Source organism: Elephantulus edwardii, unplaced genomic scaffold, assembly GCF_000299155.1.
Source record: "Elephantulus edwardii isolate Elephantulus edwardi_28Jun2011 unplaced genomic scaffold, EleEdw1.0 scaffold00063, whole genome shotgun sequence".
NCBI lineage: Eukaryota > Metazoa > Chordata > Mammalia > Macroscelidea > Macroscelididae > Elephantulus > Elephantulus edwardii.
Window position 1 is genome coordinate 1,878,804 of NW_006399813.1, and position 7,187 is coordinate 1,885,990.

Below are 7,187 nucleotides of genomic sequence, written 5' to 3' on the forward strand. Positions count from 1 at the left end.
GGTTCTAGACTTTTTTAATATAAACTTTGTTGATATGAAATTGAATAAGTTTAAGTGTTTATGTGCGTATGTTTTTTTATATAAGTTTTTTCTATTCAGTTTCCATAACCTGACTGGCAATGAGTGCATATAGCGTAAGTTAATAAAGCCTTTCCCCAAAATGGTGCTTTGGATTGGAAAAGGGTCTGACAGGGAGAAGGGAATATAGTATCCTATATTTGTATCCTGACAAACCTAGAAAAAGGAGGTGTTAACAGCTGATGAGAGAGGAAAACATCCAGCATGAAGGGATCCACCGGTGGGAAATTAATGTCTGCCCTCCTTGGAGATGGGGTGCCCGGTTCTTTAATGGTGAGGAGCAGGGGTCTTTGGTCAGAATTTGTGTTTCTTGAAAAACAACCAGCAGAGTGAGTGGTACCAAAGACTTGAGTTAGTACCTCCTGGTCTGTAATGATAATCTGGCATCTGTATATTTTTAATGGTTCTTGGACTTCCTGTTCCTCCTGGGGTTTTCCCTTGAGTGAGTTTTTCTTGCAGGCATCTGATGTGTGGCTTCTTCCCCTCCCCTGGGAAGATTTCATGCAATATACTAGATGGGGGATAGAGCTCGATGTGGAAAAGCACGAAGGCTAGTCCTCACCCAGGGTGATTGTCCTTCCCAAGGGTGTCCTTTGCCTTCTGGAAGGACTCTTCATTCCCTGAAAGTGTGTAGAGAGACATTACATGGCAGTCCCTCTGGGTACTTATGGATTCTTCATTGAGGTTTAGAGTATCTTCCTTCCCTTGAGCTTCACAGGGGAGGATTTGCACATTTAACTGAGTGATTGCCTCACTGCCTAAAACCCAGAGGAGTGTGACAAGGTCCCATATGCCAGGAAACCTCTGAATGCATCCCTTCCTTCCTTTCCTGCTGCCCTTGCCTTACGATTGAAGCAGACTGCCGTACCATCCAAAGGCGTGCACCTCTCCTCTGTCATATCTAGGTGTCACCCTTCTCTGTGGTGGGGGTGAGGCATTTAGAAATGCCTGCGCTTCTTAAGCCATTCCAGCTCTTTGTCTCAGAGTAGACCAGGCACCCTTCCCCTTAGCTCAGTGCCCTCCTTTCTGCCTTCCTCACCGCTGCCGCTAAGCCTGCTGTCCCCCTCCCTGTTGATTAGGAGAAATAGAGGGAGGTGAGCTCCCCATGACTGAATTGACCTCTGGTTTTGGTTTTCTCCCCCATATGTATATATGCCATATGTGAATATGCCATATATATGTGCCAAGAAATCTGAGTTTCTCTTTTCAAATCAGCACGTAGATAGGAATTTGGGGTATCTTTTGTTTTTTGGTTTTTTTCAGTAACTAGTATAACAAGCACCAGTATTTTTGTACAAAAAAGGAAAAGAAAAAAAAAAACAAACATAAAACCACAACGAAAGATTTGACTATTGTGGTCTGCATGACATAAACAACCAAATGATGAACTCAAAGCAATGTATATCCCAACATGTGTTGTCATAATTTGCAGTTCAGCTTAACAGTGCACCCAATCTGTATCTGCATTTCTATATTATTTAAGCACTATGTAACAATGTTTTTGCATGTATTTATGTGGTTCTTAGAGGGGCAAAAATGCTATGAACTAGGGAATCTAAAATTTGAATGTGTATGTTCCACTGAGGCAAGACGAAGAGGAATTTTAAAAGATGAATGAAAGGGATAAATTTTTTCTTTTTTTTTTTTCTTTTCTTTTTTTTTTTTTTTGGAACCAATAAAGCTTTTTGCTGATGAGCAGAAACCATTACTGCTGTGCACTGAGAATAAAAACCCATGCCCACTTGTAACTGAGGTATTCTCACTATGTCTCCCCTTTTGGGTGGGTGCTACTGGTTGGTGATTGACGTTGAGAAGGGAGCTGCCACAGCCACGTGGCGAACACAGCGTACCCAGGACCCGGCAGCTCACAGGACCCTGGTGAGCTGCTCTGTCTGGTGGCCCTGCCTGCCTTCTTCATGCTCCTGTCCATTGAGCTTGGCTCTGCCCACCTTGATTGGAATTCCTAAGCTGGAATGTTTGGAAAATGGTGAATTTGGAAGGATAATGAAGAGTTGGGCTGGGGAGTCCTTTCTTCTCTTGTTTCCCTTTCTGTTTTATAGAGTGAAATGCATCTTGGGAAGAAGTGTTCCCCTGGTGAGCTTCTTATCTCTGCCCGCCTTCCAGAGTCATCCACCGCCTCTACCCCAGTGGCTTTTGGTCATTGTTCCACTTTGTTCTTTCATGACTGATACCAGGTCCCACACGCAGGTCAAACAGTCCCCCAGCAGGTCACTTAGGTCCTGAGTTTGTCTGCCTTGGGAGGCCTCTTCCTGCCACTCACCTCGGTCCACAATCCTGTTCCCTACTCTCTTTTAATGCATCAAAGGAAGGAAAGAACCTTACAACTGCCCAAGGCCTATAGAAAATATTTCATGCAGAAAATCAGCCCTTACCCTCCTCTCAGCACCTTAAACAGACAGATCGTGAAAGGAAGAAGCAGCCTCATGGTGGAAGGTCCTGGTCCCACTTTTCTGACCTGTCCCAGTTTGATGTCCACAGCCAGGAACACTCTATCTGCTTATTATTACTACTTCTCCTTCTCCTCCTCCTCCTTCTCTCCCTTCCCTCCCCCCCCCCCTTCCTCCTTCTCCTTCTTCCTAGTCAGAACCGACCCACAGCTGACCCTCCAGTAGGTTTTCAGAGGCAGTGAATCACATGGATGGAGTCTGGCCATCTTTCTCCCTTGGAGCAGCTGGTGGATTCATACTGTGTACCTTGGGGTTAGTTTTTTTAAAACAGACTAGAGCTCTATTTGAGAAGGATGGTCAGTTTCCTCCCGTGTGGATTAACTGCCTCTGAAAACCCACTAGATGACCAGCAGTGGGTCAGTTCCTACTCGATGCTGCATAACATCAATAGCAGGGCTTACTTCACAATGTTGTAGTTGTTGTTAAGTGCCGCCGAGTTTTAGACGACTCATAGCAACCCTATGGAGGAAAGACCTGAACATCTGTATAACTTTAATCCTTTTTTCAAGGGCATAGAGTTTCTAGAGGCAAGCTATTTCGGAAGTGGATGCCATTCCTGCTTCCAAGCCTGTTTTAATCTGGGAGCTCCACCAAACACTGTCCGCCATAGGTAACCATTACTGCATTTGACACATCAGTGTCACAGTGTTCAGCTTCACAGCAAACAGGAGTTACCTCTGACAGCAATGCACAGACCAGTGCTATACCACTTAGAAGAATGTTTGACAGGAAAACAATTAAAACCAAGCCTGAGGGCCACAGACTAAAATCACCCACCTTTGGCTTGGTAGCATCCCTTTCTGCCCACTAGGCCAAATGAACTCTCTCATTATTGTTGTTAAGTGACTAAAAAAAAACCCAAACCCACTGCCATTAAGTTGATAACAGCGCACAGGAGCCATGTAAGTCAGAGAGCTGCCCCTACTGGTTTGAAGGCTGCCATATCCTTTTCCTATGGAGCAACTGCTCGGGTCAGAAGGCCAACTTTTCCATTAGCTGCCAACACTTTAACCACTGTGCCACAATAATAGGTCAATTTTGTCCTACATTCGGTGTCACTGTGCCACCAGGCCTCCTGTTATTTCATAATGCTAGTAATAAAAGGAGGGGAGGGCTCTCATGGCCTAGTGGCAAAAAGCTGAGCTGCAATCTCAAAGGCGCACAGTTCTAGGCCACCAACCGCTCCATGGGAGAAGGTTGGGCAGTCTCCTCCTGCGCGATTAACTGCCTCTGAAAACCCACTGGAGGGTCAGCTACGGGTCGGTTCCAACCCCACGGTAAATAAAAACAGTAATAAAGTTATTGAACATCCAAACTCTTCTTTTTCCATGTTGGTCTTCATCCTGAATGCCCTTGCTAAAGAGATGCAATACACAAATCAAGAGTTCTTTCTCAAGCCTGGTCCTATATGTTCCCTTCACCCTCCTCTTGTCTTTTTGAGCCCAAGATCTGTACCTATACACTATGTCACACAGAGCTTTGGATTGTAATTGCCTTTCCCAAGTATTCACACCAAACCCTAATGTGTGGTAAAACTTAGTGAAGAATGATCCTTCAAGAAATCTTTCTGGAGGAGACCAATGTATCCTAAACCCTTTACTCCATAAAGTATAAAGTCCAGATCAGCCTCTTAGGTCTCTTGTTGTTGTTAGGTGCCAAGCAGAATATGACTCATAGCGACCCTGTGAACAACGAATCTGAACCCTATCTTATCCTGTGCCATCCTCTAGCTTATAAGTATTAACCATGTGGGAAAGCACATGGTCTTTTCCCCAACTCCTAGTCCCGGAAAAGGAGAATAATTTCTTTGTCCTCCATCTTTACTAAGGGTTAAGCACTGTCTTCCTTAAACCAGGGTCTTGGCAGCCAATGCCTAGCCTTCCCTTCTCAGCCACCATCCCCCCTCTGTTGTGGTAACTGGGTTTATTTGAAGCTCTCCACCAATCTAATCTGGTTTCTTCCCACGTACAAACATAAGCAAGCAACTCCTTGTTTGTCTCTGACTGATCCAGAGAAGACAGCTCCTTGGGCACCAGTGAGCTGCTACCAAGCCCGGACCTGCATCTGTTAGAGCATATCATCTTCAGGTCACTGCTGGTGAGAAGGAAGATAAAAATGCCATGACCTGGAACTCTGGTGGTCTAGTGGCAAGAAGCTGTGCTGCAGTCCCAAAGGCACGTGGTTCAAATCCACCAGATGCTGCGCTGGAGAAAGAAGGTCAATCTCCTCCTGTGCAAGTCTGATCCAATCTGATCCGATGGTACACAACAAGAGGGGGAAAAAATTAAAATGCCATAACTGTCACCAGCAAGTCATTTTCAACATTTATTGTAAATAAAACATATCAACACATTCTATGTGTGATTTCATTGACATCCTGTAGTCTCCAGGATAAACCTAAGCCCTGGGAGGTACTGAACTGCTGATTGATAGATGGGAACAGCTGGCTTTGGGGTTGACTTATATCCTGATGTGGAAACATAATCAATCTTTACTTCTCTGAAACTTTTTCCAAAGTGCACCTTACTGGGCCTAGCACCACCACCCTGCCTGCAGAGGACTTTGGAATTCCATAGATACTCAAAGGTCTCCCAGGAATGGCCTCCCACTGCCATCTCCTAAGAGGCTGGTGTGGAAACCAGAACACCACTCCATACCTATTTGCAATGAGAATTTAAATGTTCCTTGTGTTTTTTACCTACAGGGAGAAATCTGCTGGAAAACCATGTAGTATCAAGCTTTTAATCTGTAAAATGCAGATACTATCCATATGAGTTAAAGGAAATAGTTAATTGTTGCCGACCGAGGGTCCCAAATGATGGAATAATTTTATAATTATTAATAATGAGACAAACAGCCAGGAACGACATAGAGCAGAGAGCATAAAACAGGGGCCCAGCAGGTCTCGGCTGAAGACCCCAAGCCAAGCTTCTTTGTATCTTTATTGATAATCTGGGGAAGCAAATAACAAAAGGAATCCCTTGTAAATGAAGGCGAATTTTTCTCTATTGTCAGCCTAATGCTCTAGCTCAGGAAGTATTTCCCAAGAAGGAACACTCTATAGGGGGGGCCTTATCTGTCTCCTGTCTGCAGGGAACAAACAGCTCATTTTCTGGGATCTGCCACAAGGGAAATCCTAACTTATAAATCTGTAATTCCTTCAATTCCTGAACAAGGGTTTTCATATAACATTTGGTATAAAGTTTGGCTTCCCATATTTGCCCCCTTTTGTTTTTATCATAATTATGTTAACATCTAGACATCTTCTTTCGTTCACTCTTGCTTGTTTTGGTTTTCTGCATCCTTCATATACAAAAAAACAAAACAGATTAAACATAATCAACAAAAAAAAATACTTAAAAAAATCTCCATATGATCAGAAGGATTCAGATTGAATATTCCTTGAGAGTCTGTTTTAATTGACCCATTGCCACAGTGCTTGTCATAGCCAGTTCTGATTAATCTCCTTTGTCAGTGTGTCCTTTGCCATTCCCTATCACTCCTCCCTGAGAGAGATTTCACCCTCATTCATAAGGAAAAGGGGATGGCATATTCTCTTAGCTACTTCCTGCTGAAAAGGGACACTAGGTTTCAGGGTGAAGATCTCTCACTACTCTAAAGGGCCCCTTTGGCAATAGGACACACGTAGACTATTGTGGAGATTGATTTTGGAATTTAGATGTACTGTTATCAGTTGTACTTAGCCATACGTGTTCATATCCTTGAAGATGTATCATGGAAGTGTTGCATCCTAGAAGACACAAATTTAACAAGTTAAAAGTACACGAGTCAAAAAAGCAATAATATTCCAACTAGAGCTTCTAACAGTGGCACAAATCAAGTTACAGAAGGAAGATAATCCTTAAAATAAAAATCTTATTGGCTGGCACTTTGTCTATAATAGTGAAAGGGCTAGGAACCACAAGATAATAGTGGCACAAGTATGTCATTTATTGTTCTTAAGTCCTGGACCAAATTCCATTTACCACTGGGTTGTTTTATAGCTAGTAAGGCCACATGTAACGCAGAGGTGCAGTAAGGAACTGCTTAAGAGGTTTTCCATCAATTCCAACAACTAAGGAAGGAGTAGCGAGAAGAGATGGATCTGAGAAGGTTTTGTTGTTGTTAAGTGCCATCGAGTCGCAGGCAACTCATAGCGACCCTACGAAGGAGAGTCCTCAATGTTTGGGTGACCTTCATCCTCTCTCCAGGTTCATAGGGTTCCGGAGGCAAGCTATTATGGAAGTGGATGCCACTCCTCTTTCCAAGAGAAGGATCTAAGACCCAATAATATAGGCTCTTGTGTCCAGGAAAAAACTGATATACTTACCAGCAATGTTAATGCTCACCAATGGCTCTTCTGGGAGGATCTGAATCCTTGAAGCATCCTCCTTTGTTTCCAGCTGGGAGCTGGAAACAAATTCCATCTACCACTGGGTTTTACAACTTGGAAGTTCGCATGCAAGGTAGAGGTGAAGTAAGGAACTGCTTATGAGGTTTTCCGTCCATTCCAACAACTAAGAAATAATGAGAAGAGTTGGGACCGCAGAAGGCTTTTAGGACCAATTAGTAGGCTCTTGTGTCTAGGAGAAAACGAATATACTTACTAGTAATGTTAATGCTCACCCACAGCTCTTCTGG